The 21,663-nt window shown below is 44.5% G+C and overlaps 1 protein-coding gene and 1 long non-coding RNA gene across 2 annotated transcripts in view; both read left to right on the plus strand.

Moving 5' to 3' along the window:
- Positions 1-21,663, plus strand: part of csmd3a (CUB and Sushi multiple domains 3a) — a gene marked incomplete at both ends in the record, with an annotated part of 567,839 nt that overhangs the window by 20,709 nt on the left and 525,467 nt on the right. The window lies entirely within an intron of this gene.
- On the plus strand, positions 20,116-21,071 carry LOC307139187. The gene is made up of 4 exons (XR_013818101.1): positions 20,116-20,346; positions 20,450-20,544; positions 20,634-20,756; positions 20,840-21,071. It is a non-coding gene; the product is annotated as an uncharacterized lncRNA (long non-coding RNA).

The following is a 21,663-nucleotide window of genomic DNA, read 5'->3' on the forward strand; positions in this document are numbered from 1 at the left end:
CAATAATTCAATGTTAAATAAAACAAATATTTTACATGCATTTAATCTGACGTTATTGACCAATGTCTTGCTGCTGACCTTCGATGATTCAGTTAAATCAGGAGCAAAAATGACTAGATTTGTTTTAATTGGTTAAGTAAGTTTTAGCTTTTTTTTCTCCTGTGTCCTATTTTTCTATTATCCAGAATGGAAGCACAGCTGAAAGGTTTGTTTGAGGTTTGTGAATTTGCATTTTTAACTCAGCCTGAGGCTTATTATTTCAATTTTGGTGTGAAAGGGTCTTTTCACAAAAAAATTCACAAAAAAATTACTTTTTTGTTATAAAAAAACAAAAAAACAAGCCCGGCCCAGGTGAGAAAAAGTAACGCAAAAGTAACGTAATGCATTTATTTTCTTAAAAAGTAACTAACTAACTTTTAAGGGAGTAACACAATATTGTAATGCATTACTTTTCAGAGTAACTTCCCCCAACACACTGTTACTCATATTGGTGTTAAAAAAACTCAAAAAATGACATTTTCATGCCATGGGATCTTTAACATAGCAAAACATTAAACACTTCTAAATCTCCCGCTTAACATTAATCGTGCACAAAAAACATCCTATAACACTTAATTTTGGCATTTACTCTCCCTTTTGAGTGTCATGGCAAAGCATGCTGGGAAATAGCAATCCCAGCCCAGTTTCTGGTGAATTTAAGTTTGTCTAAATTAAAAGAAACAAGTTCATAAAACTCAAAACAATGAAGCAGCTCAGATGACTTAAAATGTGTCCGTTTTGTGAACTCAAAAGAGAAAGAAAGTTCTAAACACTCGTAAAAGTTGATTAGATTGAACTCGTGTGTTTAATTTGAGTCGGCTCTACTCAAACCACTTCATTATTTTCTGGCTGTGTCAGAGAAGAAACTGCATCTTGACTTAACAAGCAGCGTTTGTACGAGTTCACCTCCTAAAAAAACATCAATCTAATGATCTAGAACAAATTCAAGCGAGCTTGACGAAACCCCCCAGCACATGTTTAATGTCTACAGCGCTTATTTCCCAGTGGAAATGGAGTCATGAGTTGGGAAAAAATTAGCATTTAGAAATGGATTTACTTTTTTTAACCTCTCAGTTTTGATGACATTTGTATGTGCATTGATAAAACACAGCCTTTGGCTTCACTTTGACATTAGTGTTATAATATTTTAACATGCATTCTTAACCCTATAAAGCCTGACAGATGGAGTCAGAATGGAGCGTTTATTGAATATTTAGACAATAATACACTACATTCCCAAAAGTGTTGTGACGCCTGCCTTTACACACACATGAGCTTCCCATTCTCCATCCGTAGGGTTTAATATGCAGCTCTAGCAGCTCCAGCTCTTCTGCTCTTCTTTCCTCAAGGTTTAGGAGTGTGTTTATGGGGATTCTTCATTTGTGATGTTGGACGAGAAGGCCTGGCTCTCAGTCTCCGCTCTAATTCATCCCAAAGCTGTTCTATCGGGTTGAGGTCAGGACTCCAGTTCCTCCACCAAACTCCTCATCCATGTCTTTATGGAGACGCTTTGAGCACTGGTCAGTCATGCTGGGACAGGAAGGGGCCGTCCACAAACTGGGCCCACAAAGTTGGGAGCATGAAATTGTCCAAAATGTCTTGGTGAAGCGTTAAGAGTTCCTTTCACTGGAACTAAGTGGCCAACCCCTGAAAAACAACCCCACTCATCTATCTATCGTTTGTTCATTCTATCGTTCGTTCTATTGTTCGTTCTATTGTTCTATCGTTCCATCCATCCATCCATCCATCCGTCTGTCTGCTGTCTGTCTATCGTTCTATCTATCGTTCTATCTATCGTTCTATCTATCGTTCGTTCTATCGTTCGTTCTATCTATCTATCGTTCTATCTATCTATCGTTCTATCGATCTATCTATCTATCTATCTATCTATCTATCTATCTATCTATCTATCTATCTATCTATCTATCTATCTATCTATCTATCTATCTATCTATCTATCTATCTATCTATCTATCTATCTATCTATCTATCTATCTATCTATCTATCTATCGTTCGTTCTATCGTTCGTTCTATCGTTCGTTCTATCGTTCGTTCTATCTATCTATCTATCGTTCTATCTATCTATCTATCTATCTATCGTTCTATCTATCGTTCTTTCTATCGTTCGTTCTATCTATCTATCGTTCTATCTATCTATCGTTCTATCGATCTATCGTTCTATCGTTCTATCTATCTATCTATCTATCTATCTATCTATCTATCTATCTATCTATCTATCTATCTATCTATCATCTATCTATCTATCTATCTATCTATCTATCTATCTATCTATCTATCTATCTATCTATCTATCTATCTATCTATCTATCTATCTATCTATCTATCTATCTATCTATCTATCTATCTATCTATCGTTCTATCTATCTATCGTTCTATCGATCTATCTATCGTTCTTTCTATCTATCTATCGTTCTATCTATCGTTCGTTCTATCGTTCGTTCTATAGTTCTATCTATCGTTCTATCTATCGTTCTATCTATCTATCTATCTATCTATCTATCTATCTATCTATCTATCTATCTATCTATCTATCTATCTATCTATCTATCTATCTATCTATCTATCTATCTATCTATCTATCTATCTATCTATCTATCTATCTATCTATCTATCGTTCTATCTATCGTTCTATCTATCGTTCTATCTATCTATCGTTCTATCTATCTATCGATCGTTCTATCTATCTATCGTTCTATCTATCGTTCTATCTATCTATCGTTCTATTGTTCTATTGTTCTATTGTTCTATCTATCATTCTATCCGTTCATTCATCCATCCTTTTAAAGTTTTTTAAGCATCATTTGATTCATCAGGCTTTAATGCGTCATATAGTCTGATATGTTGAGATTATGGATAGTGCAGATGCTGATATTTATACGGTCCGAATGTTTGTACAGTTATTCTGAAAGGCTTTAATCGCTAGTGAAGTCTGAACTCTCTGTCAGCATGTAGAGTAGATTGTGTGTAACAGCAGAGTTTTGATCATGTTGATCATTTAGAGGGCTTTGCGTGTCAAATCAGGCTTTTCCGAGTTGAGTGCATGCTAAAGTTTTCAGTGTGGAAATGCAGCCATGGGTCGTTTATTCAGTGTTTGGCAGGTTCTCAATATAAATATGAATCCTGTGATCTCAAAATGGTCAGTTGCATGTCTTAATAAACCACTTTTATAATGAGTTTCTGAGTGAAACGTGAGGAAGTGCACCTTTAAATGCTACTGTACATATTTCCTGAGGCTAAACTATAGATGAAAACACTGTAGAGTCAGAGAATCAGTCTGTTGGCCCTTCCCCGATGGGCTTCAAAGGGCCCTCTCTCCGCTTTGATCAGCGGCCTCATCCTGAGATCCTGTTGCTCCTCCACCGCTAACCCTGCTACAGATCAATACTGGCTTTCGATTCCGGCTTACGGAGCGGCTGATGGTTTGTTTTGAGATGTAATGAACAGCCGGGTTGTCTGAGGTTGTCTGAGGCTGACTGTGGCTCTTATGACGGGAATGATTGATCCAGACCCTTGTCTAATGGCTCCTCTGCTTGTTAACATACTGCAGGTCTAGAGGGCTACTGATCGCTAGGCTAACTCAACCTGTTATTCTCTCCTCTAATCCTGGAGTATTGATGTGTCACTTCAGCAGCCAATGCTCCATCCATTCATACATTCATACATACACACATAGTTCCATCTATCGTTCCATCGGTTTATCTATCTATCCATCCATCCATCCATCCATCCATCCATCCATAGTTCCATCTTTCGTTCCATTGGTTTATTTAGCGTTCCATCCATCCATCCATCCATCCATCATCCATAGTTCCATCTATCTTTCCATCAGTTTATTTATCGTTCCATCTGCCTTCCATCCATCCATCCTACAATCTAGCATTCCATCCATCCATCCATCCATCCATCCATCCATCCATCCATCCATCCATCCATCCATCCATCCATCCACAGTGCCATCTATCGTTCCATTGGTTTATTTAGCGTTCCATCCATATATCTATCTATCCATTCATCCATCTAGCATTCCATCCATCCATCCATAGTTCCATCTATCTTTCCATCGGTTTATTTAGCATTCCATCCGTCCGTCCATCCATCCATCCATCCATAGTTCCATCTATCGTTCCATCTATCATTCCATCGGTTTATTTAGCTTTCCATCAATCCATCTATCTATCCATCCATCCATCTAGCATTCCATCCATCCATCCATAGTTCCATTTATCTTTCCATCAGTTTATTTAGCGTTCCATCTGCCATCCATCCATCCATCCTACCATCTAGCATTCCATCCATCCATCCATCCATCCATAGTTCCATCTATCGTTCCATCGGTTTATTTAGCGTTCCATCCATCCATCCATCTATCCATCCATCCATCTAGCATTCCATCCATCCATCCATCCATCCATAGTTCCATCTATCGTTCCATCGGTTTATTTAGCGTTCCATCCATCCATCCATCTATCCATCCATCCATCTAGCATTCCATCCATCCATCCATCCATCCATAGTTCCATCTATCTTTCCATCGGTTTATTTAGCGTTCCATCCATCCATCCATCCATCCTACCATCTAGCATTCCATCCATCCATCCATCCATCCATAGTTCCATCTATCGTTCCATCGGTTTATTTAGCGTTCCATCCATCCATCATCTATCCATCCATCCATCTAGCATTCCATCCATCCATCCATCCATCCATAGTTCCATCTATCTTTCCATCGGTTTATTTAGCGTTCCATCCATCCATCTATCCATCCATCCATCTAGCATTCCATCCATCCATCCATCCATCCATAGTTCCATCTATCTTTCCATCGGTTTATTTAGCATTCCATCCATCCATCCATCCGTCCGTCCGTCCTTCCTTCCTTCCGTCCGTCCGTCCGTCCGTCCATCCATCCATAGTTCCATCTATCGTTCCATCTGTTTATTTAGCGTTCCATCAATCCATCCATCCATCCATCAATCCATCCATAATTCCATCTATCTTTCCATCGGTTTATTTAGCGTTCCATCCATCCATTATGTACATGTAATTTAGCATACATGTGTGTGTGTGTGTATGAAATATAAATATAATGACAGACATGTTTCTGTCTGTACGTCTATCCGTATAATTATTATTAATATTACTAAATGAATGAATAAAACAAACTGTATTTATATATGGAATTATTCCCATCAACATTCTGTCATTTACTCCCCTTATGCTGTTATTATGGGCTGCTGGATGTAGTTTTGCTGCTCTTTCGTGAGTGTGATATTAGCGGTCACAATGAAATGCTCTTATAGAGAAGAGTCTAGTCTTCCATTGAGGAGAGCCACTGTCAGGGCTTCCTCTTTTATATGAGCCAAGCAGATTCAAAAGGAGCTTATTCTGTCTCAGCGGGCAGTGTGTGTGCATCCCATCTCTTCAGACGGACCCTTTGAGAAGCCCAAACCTATTTTCTCCTCTGTCTGCATGCACATCATATCTTATAGACGTGCGATGCGCTCGAGCCTTTGGAGCTTGTCAACTCCAATTCTTCTCTGGTCATCTGGAAATGTGTGAAGAAATAAGATTGAGGTCTATTGTCATCTGTGTTCTGCCTCTCCAGTGGCAAAGCAAATTGATTGAGCCCTCGCTCGTGTGTGTGTGTGTGTGTGTGTGTGTGTGTAGAAGCCACCGCAGGAGCAGCTGGGTCCCCTCGCATTCTTATTTGAATGAGATTTATGTGTTTAGATGTTGATTCGTATGACTGACCTATTTTCTCCGCTCGGCGTGATGTTAATGCGGCTCCTCGGATCAGTTTATGGCGGCAATGGCACATCACTGTGTCAGAGGTCACCCCTGTGGAGGCCGGCGGATAATCAGAGTGATTGGGGGATGAGATCAGATTTCCCACCGTGAAAGCAGAACGAGGAGAATGATGAGGATGATGAGGATGATGAGGATGATGAGGATGATGAGGATGAGGAGGATGAGGAGAATGAGGAGAGTGAGGAGGATGAGGAGAATGAGGATGTGGAGGATGAGGAGAATGAGGAGGATGAGGAGGATGAGGATGAGGAGGATGAGGAGGATGAGGAGAATGAGGAGAATGAGGAGAATGAGGATGAGGAGAATGAGGAGAATGAGGAGGATGAGGAGAATGAGGATGAGGAGAATGAGGAGAATGAGGAGGATGAGGATGAGGAGGATGAGGATGAGGAGGATGAGGATGAGGAGGATGAGGAGGATGAGGATGAGGAGAATGAGGAGGATGAGGATGAGGAGAATGAGGAGAATGAGGAGAATGAGGATGAGGAGAATGAGGAGAATGAGGAGGATGAGGAGGATGATGAGGATGAGGAGGATGAGGAGGATGAGGATGAGGAGGATGAGGAGAATGAGGAGGATGAGGATGTGGAGAATGAGGAGGATGAGGATGAGGAGAATGAGGAGAATGAGGAGGATGAGGATGAGGAGGATGAGGAGGATGAGGAGAGTGAGGAGGATGAGGAGGATGAGGAGGATGAGGAGGATGAGGATGAGGAGGATGAGGAGAATGAGGAGGATGAGGATGAGGAGAATGAGGAGGATGAGGAGAATGAGGAGGATGAGGAGGATGAGGAGGATGAGGAGAATGAGGAGGATGAGGAGAATGAGGAGGATGAGGATGTGGAGAATGAGGAGAATGAGGAGGATGAGGAGAATGAGGAGGATGAGGATGTGGAGAATGAGGATGAGGAGGATGAGGAGGATGAGGAGGATGTGGAGAATGAGGAGGATGAGGATGAGGAGGATGAGGAGAATGAGGATGAGGAGGATGAGGAGAATGAGGAGGATGAGGATGTGGAGAATGAGGAAGATGAGGATGAGGAGGATGAGGAGAATGAGGAGAATGAGGAGGATGAGGATGAGGAGGATGAGGAGGATGAGGAGAATGAGGAGGATGAGGATGAGGAGAATGAGGATGAGGAGGATGAGGAGGATGAGGATGAGGAGGATGAGGAGGATGAGGAGAATGAGGAGGATGAGGATGAGGAGGATGAGGAGAATGAGGATGAGGAGGATGAGGAGGATGAGGATGAGGAGAATGAGGAGGATGAGGAGGATGAGGATGAGGAGAATGAGGAGGATGAGGATGTGGAGAATGAGGAGGATGAGGAGAATGAGGAGGATGAGGAGAATGAGGAGGATGAGGATGAGGAGGATGAGGAGAATGAGGATGAGGATGAGGAGGATGAGGAGGATGAGGACGAGGAGGATGAGGAGAATGAGGAGGATGAGGATGTGGAGAATGAGGAGGATGAGGATGAGGAGGATGAGGAGAATGAGGAGGATGAGGAGGATGAGGAGGATGAGGAGGATGAGGAGAATGAGGAGAATGAGGAGGATGAGGTTGTGGAGAATGAGGAGGATGAGGAGGATGAGGAGAATGAGGATGAGGAGGATGAGGAGGATGAGGAGAATGAGGAGGATGAGGATGTGGAGAATGAGGAGGATGAGGATGAGGAGAATGAGGAGGATGAGGATGAGGAGGATGAGGAGGATGAGGAGAATGAGGAGGATGAGGATGTGGAGAATGAGGAGGATGAGGATGTGGAGAATGAGGAGGATGAGGATGAGGAGGATGAGGAGAATGAGGAGGATGAGGAGGATGAGGAGAATGAGGAGGATGAGGAGAATGAGGAGGATGAGGATGTGGAGAATGAGGAGGATGAGGATGAGGAGGATGAGGAGAATGAGGAGGAGGAGGATGAGGAGGATGAGGAGAATGAGGAGGATGAGGAGGATGAGGAGGATGAGGATGAGGAGGATGAGGATGAGGAGGATGAGGAGGATGAGGATGAGGAGAATGAGGAGGATGAGGAGGATGAGGATGTGGAGAATGAGGATGAGGAGGATGAGGAGAATGAGGAGGATGAGGAGAATGAGGATGAGGAGGATGAGGATGAGGAGGATGAGGAGGATGAGGAGAATGAGGAGGATGAGGAGAATGAGGATGAGGATGAGGATGATGAGGAGGATGAGGAGAATGAGGAGGATGAGGAGGATGAGGAGAATGAGGAGGATGAGGAGGATGAGGAGGATGAGGAGGATGAGGAGAATGAGGAGGATGAGGAGGATGAGGAGAATGAGGATGATGATGAGGAGGATGAGGAGAATGAGGATGATGATGAGGAGGATGAGGAGAATGAGGATGATGATGAGGAGGATGAGGAGGATGAGGACAATGAGGATGATGAGGATGATGAGGATGATGATGAGGAGGATGAGGAGGATGAGGAGGATGAGGAGAATGAGGATGAGGAGGATGAGGAGGATGAGGAGGATGATGAGGAGGATGAGGAGGATGAGGAGAATGAGGATGATGATGAGGAGGATGAGGAGGATGAGGAGGATGAGGATGAGGAGAATGAGGAGGATGAGGAGAATGAGGAGGATGAGGATGAGGAGGATGAGGAAGATGAGGAGAATGAGGAGGATGAGGAGGATGAGGAGGATGAGGATGAGGAGGATGAGGATGAGGATGAGGAGGATGAGGAGAATGAGGAGGATGAGGAGGATGAGGATGAGGAGGATGAGGATGATGAGGAGAATGAGGATGAGGAGGATGAGGAGGATGAGGAGAATGAGGATGAGGAGGATGAGGAAAATGAGGATGAGGATGAGGAGGATGAGGAGGATGAGGAGGATGAGGAGGATGAGGAGAATGAGGATGAGGAGGATGAGGATGAGGAGAATGAGGAGAATGAGGATGAGGAGGATGAGGATGATGAGGATGAGGAGGATGAGGAGAATGAGGAGGATGAGGAGGATGAGGAGACTGAGGAGACTGAGGAGGATGAGGAGAATGAGGAGAATGAGGATGAGGATGTGGAGGATGAGGAGGATGAGGATGAGGAGACTGAGGAGACTGAGGAGGATGAGGAGACTGAGGAGGATGAGGAGACTGAGGAGACTGAGGAGGATGAGGAGGATGAGGAGGATGAGGATGAGGAGGATGTGGAGGATGAGGAGGATGAGGTGGATGAGGAGGATGAGGATGTGGAGGATGAGGAGGATGAGGATGAGGAGGATGAGGAGACTGAGGAGGATGAGGAGACTGAGGAGGATGAGGAGACTGAGGAGGATGAGGAGGATGTGGAGGATGAGGAGGATGAGGAGGATGAGGATGTGGAGGATGAGGAGGATGAGGTGGATGAGGAGGATGAGGATGAGGAGGATGAGGAGGATGAGGAGGATGAGGAGGATGAGGAGAATGAAGAGGATGAGGAGAATGAGGATGAGGAGGATGAGGATGAGGAGGATGAGGAGGATGAGGAGACTGAGGAGGTGGAGGATGAGGAGGATGAGGAGAATGAGGAGAATGAGGAGGTGGAGGATGAGGAGGATGAGGAGGATGAGGAGAATGAAGAGGATGAGGATGAGGAGGATGAGGAGGATGAAGAGGATGAGGAGGATGAGGAGGGTGAGGAGAATGAGGAGAATGAAGAGGATGAGGAGAATGAGGAGGTGGAGGATGAGGAGGATGAGGAGAATGAGGAGAATGAGGAGGTGGAGGATGAGGAGAATGTGGAGGATGAGGAGAATGAGGAGGTGGAGGATGAGGAGGATGAGGATGAGGAGGATGAGGAGAATGAGGAGGTGGAGGATGAGGAGAATGAGGAGAATGAGGAGGTGGAGGATGAGGAGGACGAGGAGAATGAAGAGGTGGAGGATGAGGAGGATGAGGTGGATGAGGAGGATGAGGAGGATGAGGAGGATGAGGAGGATGAGGAGAATGAGGAGAATGAGGAGGATGAGGTTGTGGAGAATGAGGAGGATGAGGAGGATGAGGAGAATGAGGATGAGGAGGATGAGGAGGATGAGGAGAATGAGGAGGATGAGGATGTGGAGAATGAGGAGGATGAGGATGAGGAGAATGAGGAGGATGAGGATGAGGAGGATGAGGAGGATGAGGAGAATGAGGAGGATGAGGATGTGAGAATGAGGAGGATGAGGATGTGGAGAATGAGGAGGATGGGATGAGGAGGATGAGGAGAATGAGGAGGAAGAGGAGGATGAGGAGAATGAGGAGGATGAGGAGAATGAGGAGGATGAGGATGTGAGAATGAGGAGGATGAGGATGAGGAGGATGAGGAGAATGAGGAGGAGGAGGATGAGGAGGATGAGGAGAATGAGGAGGATGAGGAGGATGAGGAGGATGAGGAGAGGAGGATGAGGATGAGGAGGATGAGGAGGATGAGGATGAGGAGAATGAGGAGGATGAGGAGGATGAGATGTGGAGAATGAGGATGAGGAGGATGAGGAGAATGAGGAGGATGAGGAGGATGAGGAGAATGAGGATGAGGAGGATGAGGATGAGGAGGATGAGGAGGATGAGGAGAATGAGGAGGATGAGGAGAATGAGGATGAGGATGAGGATGATGAGGAGGATGAGGAGAATGAGGAGGATGAGGAGAATGAGGAGGATGAGGAGGATGAGGAGGATGAGGAGGATGAGGAGAATGAGGAGGATGAGGAGGATGAGGAGAATGAGGATGATGATGAGGAGGATGAGGAGAATGAGGATGATGATGAGGAGGATGAGGAGAATGAGGATGATGATGAGGAGGATGAGGAGGATGAGGACAATGAGGATGATGAGGATGATGAGGATGATGATGAGGAGGATGAGGAGGATGAGGAGGATGAGGAGAATGAGGATGAGGAGGATGAGGAGGATGAGGAGGATGATGAGGAGGATGAGGAGGATGAGGAGAATGAGGATGATGATGAGGAGGATGAGGAGGATGAGGAGGATGAGGATGAGGAGAATGAGGAGGATGAGGAGAATGAGGAGGATGAGGATGAGGAGGATGAGGAAGATGAGGAGAATGAGGAGGATGAGGAGGATGAGGAGGATGAGGATGAGGAGGATGAGGATGAGGATGAGGAGGATGAGGAGAATGAGGAGGATGAGGAGGATGAGGATGAGGAGGATGAGGATGATGAGGAGAATGAGGATGAGGAGGATGAGGAGGATGAGGAGAATGAGGATGAGGAGGATGAGGAAAATGAGGATGAGGATGAGGAGGATGAGGAGGATGAGGAGGATGAGGAGGATGAGGAGAATGAGGATGAGGAGGATGAGGATGAGGAGAATGAGGAGAATGAGGATGAGGAGGATGAGGATGATGAGGATGAGGAGGATGAGGAGAATGAGGAGGATGAGGAGGATGAGGAGACTGAGGAGACTGAGGAGGATGAGGAGAATGAGGAGAATGAGGATGAGGATGTGGAGGATGAGGAGGATGAGGATGAGGAGACTGAGGAGACTGAGGAGGATGAGGAGACTGAGGAGGATGAGGAGACTGAGGAGACTGAGGAGGATGAGGAGGATGAGGAGGATGAGGATGAGGAGGATGTGGAGGATGAGGAGGATGAGGTGGATGAGGAGGATGAGGATGTGGAGGATGAGGAGGATGAGGATGAGGAGGATGAGGAGACTGAGGAGGATGAGGAGACTGAGGAGGATGAGGAGACTGAGGAGGATGAGGAGGATGTGGAGGATGAGGAGGATGAGGAGGATGAGGATGTGGAGGATGAGGAGGATGAGGTGGATGAGGAGGATGAGGATGAGGAGGATGAGGAGGATGAGGAGGATGAGGAGGATGAGGAGAATGAAGAGGATGAGGAGAATGAGGATGAGGAGGATGAGGATGAGGAGGATGAGGAGGATGAGGAGACTGAGGAGGTGGAGGATGAGGAGGATGAGGAGAATGAGGAGAATGAGGAGGTGGAGGATGAGGAGGATGAGGAGGATGAGGAGAATGAAGAGGATGAGGATGAGGAGGATGAGGAGGATGAAGAGGATGAGGAGGATGAGGAGGGTGAGGAGAATGAGGAGAATGAAGAGGATGAGGAGAATGAGGAGGTGGAGGATGAGGAGGATGAGGAGAATGAGGAGAATGAGGAGGTGGAGGATGAGGAGAATGTGGAGGATGAGGAGAATGAGGAGGTGGAGGATGAGGAGGATGAGGATGAGGAGGATGAGGAGAATGAGGAGGTGGAGGATGAGGAGAATGAGGAGAATGAGGAGGTGGAGGATGAGGAGGACGAGGAGAATGAAGAGGTGGAGGATGAGGAGGATGAGGTGGATGAGGAGGATGAGGAGGATGAGGATGAGGAGGATGAGGAGGATGAGGTGGATGAGGAGGATGAGGAGAATGAAGAGGATGAGGAGAATGAGGATGAGGAGGATGAGGAGGATGAGGAGAATGAAGAGGATGAGGAGGATGAGGAGGATGAGGAGGATGAGGAGAATGAAGAGGATGAGGAGGATGAGGATGAGGAGGATGAGGATGAGGAGGATGAGGAGGATGAGGAGAATGAAGAGGATGAGGAGGATGAGGAGAATGAGGAGGATGAGGTGGATGAGGAGGATGAGGAGGATGAGGAGAATGAAGAGGATGAGGAGGATGAGGAGAATGAAGAGGATGAGGAGAATGAGGATGAGGAGAATGAGGAGAATGAGGAGGTGGAGGATGAGGTGGATGAGGAGGATGAGGAGGATGAGGAGGATGAGGAGGATGTGGAGGATGAGGAGGATGAGGAGAATGAGGAGAATGAAGAGGATGAGGAGAATGAAGAGGATGAGGAGAATGAGGAGGTGGAGGATGAGGAGGATGAGGAGGATGAGGTGGATGAGGAGGATGAGGAGGATGAAGAGAATGAGGAGGATGAGGAGAATGAGGAGGATGAGGAGGATGAGGAGAATGAAGAGGATGAGGAGGATGAGGAGAATGAAGAGGATGAGGAGGATGAGGAGGAGGATGAGGAGGATGAGGTGGATGAGGATGATGAGGAGAATGAGGAGAATGAAGAGGATGAGGAGGATGAGGATGTGGAGGATGAGGAGGATGAGGATGTGGAGGATGAGGATGTGGAGGATGAGGAGGATGAGGAGGATGAGGAGGATGAGGAGGATGAGGATGTGGAGGATGAGGAGAATGAGGAGGGTGAGGAGAATGAGGAGAATGAAGAGGATGAGGAGAATGAGGAGGATGAGGAGAATGAGGAGGTGGAGGATGAGGAGGATGAGGAGAATGAGGAGGATGAGGAGGATGAGGAGGTGGAGGATGAGGAGGATGAGGAGAATGAGGAGGATGAGGATGAGGATGATGATGATGAGGAGGATGAGGAGAATGAGGAGGTGGAGGATGAGGAGAATGTGGAGGATGAGGAGGATGAGGAGAATGAGGAGAATGAGGAGGTGGAGGATGAGGAGGATGAGGAGAATGAGGAGGTGGAGGATGAGGAGGATGAGGAGGATGAGGATGAGGATGATGATGATGAGGAGGATGAGGAGAATGAGGAGGTGGAGGATGAGGAGAATGTGGAGGATGAGGAGGATGAGGAGAATGAGGAGAATGAGGAGAATGAGGAGGTGGAGGATGAGGAGGATGAGGAGAATGAGGAGGATGAGGAGGATGAGGATGTGGAGGATGAGGAGAATGAGGAGAATGAGGAGGGTGAGGAGAATGAGGAGAATGAAGAGGATGAGGAGAATGAGGAGGATGAGGAGAATGAGGAGGTGGAGGATGAGGAGGATGAGGAGAATGAGGAGGATGAGGAGGATGAGGAGGTGGAGGATGAGGAGGATGAGGAGAATGAGGAGGATGAGGATGAGGATGATGATGATGAGGAGGATGAGGAGAATGAGGAGGTGGAGGATGAGGAGAATGTGGAGGATGAGGAGGATGAGGAGAATGAGGAGAATGAGGAGGTGGAGGATGAGGAGGATGAGGAGAATGAGGAGGTGGAGGATGAGGAGGATGAGGAGGATGAGGATGAGGATGATGATGATGAGGAGGATGAGGAGAATGAGGAGGTGGAGGATGAGGAGAATGTGGAGGATGAGGAGGATGAGGAGAATGAGGAGAATGAGGAGAATGAGGAGGTGGAGGATGAGGAGGATGAGGAGAATGAGGAGGTGGAGGATGAGGAGGATGAGGAGAATGAGGAGAATGAGGAGGTGGAGGATGAGGAGGATGAGGAGAATGAGGAGGTGGAGGATGAGGAGGATGAGGAGAATGAGGAGGTGGAGGATGAGGAGAATGAGGAGAATGAGGAGGTGGAGGATGAGGAGGATGAGGAGAATGAGGAGAATGAGGAGGTGGAGGATGAGGAGGATGAGGAGGATGAGGAGGATGAGGAGGATGAGGAGAATGAGGAGGTGGAGGATGAGGAGGATGAGGAGAATGAGGAGAATGAGGAGGTGGAGGATGAGGAGGATGAGGATGAGGAGGATGAGGAGAATGAGGAGGTGGAGGATGAGGAGGATGAGGAGGATGAGGAGAATGAGGAGAATGAGGATGAGGAGGATGAGGAGGATGAGGAGGATGAGGAGAATGAGGAGAATGAGGAGGTGGAGGATGAGGAGGATGAGGAGAATGAAGAGGTGGAGGATGAGGAGGATGAGGTGGATGAGGAGGATGAGGAGGATGAGGATGAGGAGGATGAGGAGGATGAGGTGGATGAGGAGGATGAGGAGGATGAGGAGAATGAGGATGAGGAGGATGAGGAGGATGAGGAGGTGGAGGATGAGGAGGATGAGGTGGATGAGGTGGATGAGGAGGATGAGGAGGATGAGGAGGATGAGGATGTGGAGGATGAGGAGAATGAGGAGAATGAGGATGTGGAGGATGAGGAGAATGAAGAGGATGAGGAGGATGAGGAGAATGAGGAGGATGAGGATGTGGAGGATGAGGAGAATGAGGAGAATGAAGAGGATGAGGAGAATGAGGAGGATGAGGAGAATGAGGAGGATGAGGAGAATGAGGATGAGGAGAATGAGGAGGATGAGGATGTGGAGGATGAGGAGGATGAGGAGGATGAGGATGAGGAGGATGAGGAGGATGAGGAGAATGAGGAGGATGAGGAGAATGAGGATGAGGAGAATGAGGAGGATGAGGATGTGGAGGATGAGGAGAATGAGGAGAATGAAGAGGATGAGGAGAATGAGGTGGATGAGGAGGATGAGGAGGATGAGGAGAATGAGGAGGATGAGGATGATGAGGAGGATGAGGAGAATGAGGAGGATGAGGAGAATGAAGAGGATGAGGAGGATGAGGAGGATGAGGAGAATGAAGAGGATGAGGAGGATGAGGAGAATGAGGAGGTGGAATTTTAAGTTTATTGCAAAATATGCATACATATACAAAGTATGTGGAAAGAGTGCTTCATGGGAATGGGCGGAGCTAAAGAGATATTTTGACTCTGATTGGTGGAGTTTTCTGCACAGCATCATGGGTAATGTAGTTTTTCACCACGAAATTCTGACGTTAAACACTTATTTTAAATTGAAGCTGGAATAATGCGGTCTGACGGCTTCAACAGAAGCAAACACCATCGATTAACAACCTCGTCGCTCACAGTAGGGCTGACTTTAACACTTTATACGTTATCCTTAAAAACCAGTTTCCCTGTGGAGGAAATGAATGGAGTTTTACTTCCAGAACCGACTGTTGAGCTGAATGGAATGTACAATCACAGTTCCAGGCCCATCCAATCAGAGCGACCCATGAGCGCTGTGCTGGAAAGAGTCATTCTGTCGGGATAATGCTAACCATTAATTTCTTCAGGCAATCGTGGCTGAAATCAGCCTTCGTCTCCACTATCAGTGTCACATCACGAGGCCATTCTGTGCCTCCACTGCCCTTATTCAGACACAGAAAGATGGAGAGATGGACTCAAAATGGAGGGTTTCTTCTGAAGAGTCCACGAGCCTTTGACATTTGTTATTCTGTTTAAAGCACAAACTCATATCATGTAGACAGCACAACCTATTTTCCTTCTCTTTTTTAATCTGAAAGCCAAGATATCAAACTCGATACGTTTTTGTAAGTTCTAAGTATAAAGGTCATGGTCATGTAACATTAAAAAGCTGTTATCTACATAAGTGCAAATAATCAGAGCCGTTTATCTTTTCCTCGCATTGGAAGGAGAAATGTATTTGCTTACAAAATATCATTTTCACTACGTATAATGCACCGTTTGATGCTGAATAAATAATAATATCATTAATATAAAAAATAAAAACTTAAGATGTGTACATTTTACATGTATCATAAAATATGGTAAAATATATTATAATCATGCTACAAAAAACTAATTCTGGGGTAGTTGCATTTAAAAACCTCTTAGTATGTACACTCTGAAAAATGCTGGGTTTAAAATAAATAAATTGAAAATGGAAAAACCCAGCGATTGGGTTGTTTTAACCCAGCATTTGGATTGTTTTAACCCAGCCATTGGGTTGTTTTAACCCAGCATTTGGATTGTTTTAACCCAGCGATTGGGTTGTTTTATCCCAGTGATTTGGTGGTTTTAACCCAGCAATTGGGTGGTTTTAACCCAGAGATTGGGTTGTTTTATCCCAGCGATTGGGTGGTTTTAACCCAGAGAATGGGTTGTTTTATCCCAGCGATTGGGTGGTTTTAACCCAGCAATTGGGTGGTTTTAACCTAGCGATTGGGTGGTTTTATCCCAGTGATTGGGTGGTTTTAACCTAGCGATTGGGTTGTTTTATCCCAGTGATTGGGTGGTTTTATCCCAGCGATTGGGTGGTTTTATCCCAGTGATTGGGTGGTTTTATCCCAGTGATTGGGTGGTTTTATCCCAGCGATTGGGTGGTTTTATCCCAGCGATTGGGTTGTTTTATCCCAGCGATTGGGTTGTTTTATCCCAGTGATTGGGTGGTTTTATCCCAGCGATTGGGTGGTTTTATCCCAGTGATTGGGTTGTTTTATCCCAGCGATTGGGTGGTTTTATCCCAGTGATTGGGTGGTTTTATCCCAGTGATTGGGTGGTTTTATCCCAGTGATTGGGTGGTTTTATCCCAGCGATTGGGTGGTTTTATCCCAGCGATTGGGTGGTTTTATCCCAGTGATTGGGTGGTTTTATCCCAGTGATTGGGTGGTTTTATCCCAGTGATTGGGTGGTTTTATCCCAGTGATTGGGTGGTTTTATCCCAGTGATTGGGTTGTTTTATCCCAGCGATTGGGTGGTTTTATCCCAGTGATTGGGTGGTTTTATCCCAGTGATTGGGTGGTTTTATCCCAGTGATTGGGTGGTTTTATCCCAGTGATTGGGTGGTTTTATCCCAGCGATTGGGTGGTTTTATCCCAGTGATTGGGTGGTTTTATCCCAGTGATTGGGTGGTTTTATCCCAGCGATTGGGTGGTTTTATCCCAGCGATTGGGTTGTTTTATCCCAGCGATTGGGTTGTTTTATCCCAGTGATTGGGTGGTTTTATCCCAGTGATTGGGTGGTTTTATCCCAGTGATTGGGTGGTTTTATCCCAGTGATTGGGTGGTTTTATCCCAGTGATTGGGTTGTTTTATCCCAGTGATTGGGTGGTTTTATCCCAGTGATTGGGTGGTTTTATCCCAGTGATTGGGTGGTTTTATCCCAGTGATTGGGTGGTTTTATCCCAGCGATTGGGTGGTTTTATCCCAGCGATTGGGTGGTTTTATCCCAGTGATTGGGTGGTTTTATCCCAGTGATTGGGTGGTTTTATCCCAGCGATTGGGTTGTTTTATCCCAGTGATTGGGTGGTTTTATCCCAGTGATTGGGTGGTTTTATCCCAGTGATTGGGTGGTTTTATCCCAGTGATTGGGTTGTTTTATCCCAGTGATTGGGTGGTTTTATCCCAGCGATTGGGTGGTTTTATCCCAGCGATTGGGTTGTTTTATCCCAGTGATTGGGTGGTTTTATCCCAGCGATTGGGTGGTTTTATCCCAGTGATTGGGTGGTTTTATCCCAGTGATTGGGTGGTTTTATCCCAGTGATTGGGTGGTTTTATCCCAGTGATTGGGTTGTTTTATCCCAGTGATTGGGTTGTTTTATCCCAGTGATTGGGTGGTTTTATCCCAGCGATTGGCACTGCATGAAAAGTGGGATTTTCGTCAGTATGTGACACTGTAGATTGCCGTGAAACTTCAGGTTTACGACTGTGCACGGCAATTTGCAGGCAACACCGAAAACTGCCGTAAATTGTCTGAAATTGACGTGGGCCTTGCTTGGCAGTTGTCCCCCCATGACCCCCCCTCCCCTTAATTCTAGGGGAGGCTTTATCATGTAAATGAAGATGCTGTGAGCTACACAAATGCAAATCAGAGTAGCAGCAGGGGGAGTTTTATCTAGGTTCTGAATTTTTTTTACTAAAACAAGTTTAAAGTTTAAGTTAAAATGTTAACTTAAATTTAAGTTAAATGTACTCGTTTTAGTTCACATTACTAAATTTTTAGGGCAACCAGTTTGCTCCAATTTTTTAAGTAGATTCAACTTGTCCGGGCTCACAGTGTAGATTAATTACTCTGTATGTCATTAGCAATAACCAATGTTATGTAAAAAAAATAAAAAAATACAGGACAGCAGTTCATGTCTTCAACCTTTAGAGAGGTTATGTGATGCAACAAGACAATGAACCAAAGCACACAAATAAATCAAGTAAAGCATACAGTTTACATACCAACATTAATTTGTCCACCCTGCACTGTGAATGATTTTTTAAATGGCTATTAATCATAAATGTGAAAAGTACAAGTTTGTTTGTTTATAGTTAAGTCAGATTGTGTTTTTCTGTAATTGTCATTTAAATTGAGCTCACACCACATTTTATGAATTATCAATGCAGATTTTCAAGAGGTGGTTTCCTGGACAGGGTTTAAATTATGCCAAGAGTAGGCCTTAATCTAGTTAATCGTGAGTTAAAAAATTGTTGCCTGGAACAAAGATTAAGCACAGATTACTAACACCTGGACTATGAGTCCTGAACTAAAATAAACTGGATTCATTTACAGTTTTATCTAATTGCTTACACACAATTTCTGAAAATATGGCTCCATTTCTTGTAACTCTACACACAAAACATCAGACATCTCTTGCAAAAGCAACACTTTGTGCAAAACTATTTTAACTATTTCCAAAAATGTTGTTTTTGCATATATCTAACTACACAATGCACAACTGAGGAATTTACAGTTGAACTGAAATCAACTGAACTGAATCAACACTGAAGTCACTTGAGCTGAATATTGACACTATATTGGCTTGTTAGAGCCGGTTTACAGCAGAATTTGTTTTGAACTTGTTACTGAAGCTGCTATGAAACAATATATTTTGTTGTATGCATATTCTTTCTTTCTCAAACCTTAGTTTTGATTTCTAAGTGATCAATTTATGTATGTGTTTTCACACATGATCATTGGCTGTATGGGTCCTCAGTAAATGAATGTGGCATTTAAATGGCAAAAGTTATTCTTGTCTCTATAACTTATGGCTTCCTAAAGACACGTTTATGGGTAAATAAAATATTAATAATATAAATAAAATGAATATCAAAACATATTTTAAATATAATGAAGTCATTTTATTATAGCACTCATCAGATGTTCCTGGAAACAAAACAGAGACAGAACAGTATAAACAAACTATACAACAAACTAAACACCAAATTACAAAAACATTATTATGTGAAAGTGAATAAAGTTGTGTGTGTTTTCAGTTATAAATATGTGCTGTGTAAATTAGCCTATACTTTTAGAAATTATATATAGCCTAACTTTAAAAAACAAACAATAACCCATATAGATAAATTATAATAATTGTATAATATTAAGCATTTACTTAATATACATTGTAACATTAGGCTACTTTACTCTAGCACAGTAGTCAGTTAAGCAATTAATTAATATCTTATATTAATCTGTATGTAGCCTAAGCTACATCTAAAGGTAAGTCTGCTTTAAAAAAAAATATTACACTTCGACATGTACAGAATGTGCGCGTTAAGAAACACGTTCAAATGTGTCTTCTTAACATGTTAAAACTGTGCGTCGACTGTGCGTGTATGCCTGTTACACGACCAGAATGTGCGTGTCTACACCATGGGTCTACACATACAGAAGACACACGTAAAAAATTGCTGCGTTGAAGCGGAAAACAGGGCGTGTTGAAGGTTGAAACGATTATAAGTCACGCGTTTCGTATAAAGAGATTTGGCCCCGGGCGCGTTCCTTATTATAGCCCTAGTCCAATGAGGTGCGAGGTCGAGGTCATGGCCATGACGCGTAGAAGACGAGCTTTAAACTTTTTTTTATGTTTTTTGCTGCTTTCCTTTTTCGTGATCAACAATGACAGGACACCGTCTTCAACTCAATCTCTGCATGGACGCGACGAACTTTTTGGACTCATTTTCAGGAGGCTGTCTTCGTCTTCATAACTCTGAGGCAAACTGCAGTCGCTATGAACCAGAGCATGGGTATGTAACGTTACGATTTAAAGAATATGCTTTTATTCAGCTGTATAAGGAAATGGATGCGTTAATAGATCCGAGCTTAAAACTGCACATTTTGTTTACACAGACTATCCTCGCCTCATAACGAAGCCGTGAGCTCTTATCTGCTTGGAGCGATTTCCGCGAGTCCAGATTTAACCGCTGATCATGACGACATTGTGTGTAAGTAACTTCTAATGTGTTTCTCATTCCTTGTTTAATTTTAACGTGACTGTTTTTATTAATACCAGTCTCATGTAATTGTTTTCCAGCTGCCTGTAAGACGTATTATGAATCGACACGCTGGAGCTTCAGATACAAACAACCTGAACTTAACGTTACATAGCAGGCGGAAACTGCGAAGTTTAGCTCGGAGTCGATCAAGAAGAAAAAGGGTAAGATTTATTATATTAGATCCGTTTTTTGTCAATGTGAGTATTTTTCAGGTTGCTTATTGTCTTTATGGATTGTATTACAGTTGCTGGAAGCGAGAGAGTGCTGGATGAGGATGAGGTGGACGTTTGGAAGTCCGCGACCATTGAACTCATGTTTGACGAGGAAGACGGCTTTGTTGACGGGGTGTCTGGATGGATTGTGCGGCCACCGCGCTCTCGCAGCCTGGAGCACGCCGAACTCTACATTACATTACGAGACATTACTGCTGCACTGTACATAGTTGTGTGTTTAACAATAAAGCTCTTTCTTTAAGTAAACCGCTGTGTTTTATAAATGAAGCCCTTTCTCTTGAATGAACAGCTGTATGCTTATAAATGAAGCCCCTTGTTTGAATAAACGGCACGGTCCGTATAATTTTCCCATATATTCCTTGATGGTATGAATACATCATAGCACAATAACATTAATATGAAACAAATTATTACAACATAAATTATATATTTATTATTATTATTGGGGTTTACATTTATAATGAGCCAGGGGGACCAATAATGATTGGTTTGCAGTGATCTGCCAACCAATCACGAGGGATTTTTCTTTTTTAAATGTAGTGGCTTCAGCCAATAGTGAGTGAGTAAATTCAAGTCTGGCCGTTGACTCTCTGGTTTCGCTGCTATTCATATGCAAATTAGAGGCGTCGCACCTCCGCGCGGTCTCTCAGCGGGGGGCTCTCCACCTACGTCATGGTTCGTTTACGACAATTTGTGGCACAGACAAACGCGACGTTCGCTGCCTCTAAATTGTCGAAAACTGCCGAAAATTAGGGAGATTTCCAGGAGTATACAGGCGTTTACGGGGTCGAAAATCCCACTTTTCATGCAGTGTGGGTTGTTTTATCCCAGTGAT

Source organism: Gobio gobio (assembly GCF_949357685.1).
Source record: "Gobio gobio genome assembly, chromosome: 15".
Taxonomy (NCBI): Eukaryota; Metazoa; Chordata; class Actinopteri; order Cypriniformes; family Gobionidae; genus Gobio; species Gobio gobio.